Source organism: Sinocyclocheilus rhinocerous, unplaced genomic scaffold (genome assembly GCF_001515625.1).
Source record: "Sinocyclocheilus rhinocerous isolate Xijiao unplaced genomic scaffold, SAMN03320098_v1.1 C35594903, whole genome shotgun sequence".
Classification (NCBI taxonomy): Eukaryota; Metazoa; Chordata; class Actinopteri; order Cypriniformes; family Cyprinidae; genus Sinocyclocheilus; species Sinocyclocheilus rhinocerous.
In genome coordinates this window covers 1-542 of record NW_015756905.1, presented here as the reverse complement: position 1 = coordinate 542, position 542 = coordinate 1, and the positions used below count along the sequence as shown (strand labels likewise).

Here is a 542-nt window from a genome sequence, read left to right as displayed (position 1 = left end):
ACTGTGTTGAAAGGTCACGCAGTCATGTTTAGATGTGTGAAAAACACAACAGAGGTGCGACCAACAACTTTTTTGTTGCCTTTTACTCACCCAGAAGTGGAGGCATCAAGTTATTTTCATCAATGTGCTGCAGGACTTCACTAATGTAGGCCTTGCAGTTTTCTTCTTTGCGTGCAAAATAGCCCAGAGCCTGTTCCCACAAACACACCTCACTGTCCCCATAACGTTTACAGGCCTCCACGACTTTCCCGTACTCCTCATTCTGCATGTGGTAATGCATGATCTGCTGGTACCTGCAGAAATAGGCTGTTCTGTCACTTTTGCTTCTGTGCTGTTATTAGTTGTGAAAGCTCAATGTAATGCAAGTTTAGATTAGATTATTAAATTCCGAAAGGAATTCAGTCAGTAATTGTGGTCTGTTGTCACACAAAGCTGTAGAAGTTATGTAGATAACTTTTATAGCACGTTCTGAGTAAGTGAGATTGACAGTGATAAGGAATAGTGCTTACAGTTTGCCCTTTTCATACAGATACAGCACTCCT

At 41.5% G+C, this 542-nt stretch overlaps 1 long non-coding RNA gene across 1 annotated transcript; it reads right to left on the bottom strand.

The window, feature by feature from the left end:
* Nucleotides 1-235: 235 nt before the first annotated feature.
* On the bottom strand, nt 236-542 carry LOC107734970 (uncharacterized). Its single transcript, XR_001639239.1, has 2 exons — nt 510-542; nt 236-293 (listed from the first exon to the last, which is right to left on the bottom strand). It is a non-coding gene; the product is annotated as an uncharacterized LOC107734970 (long non-coding RNA).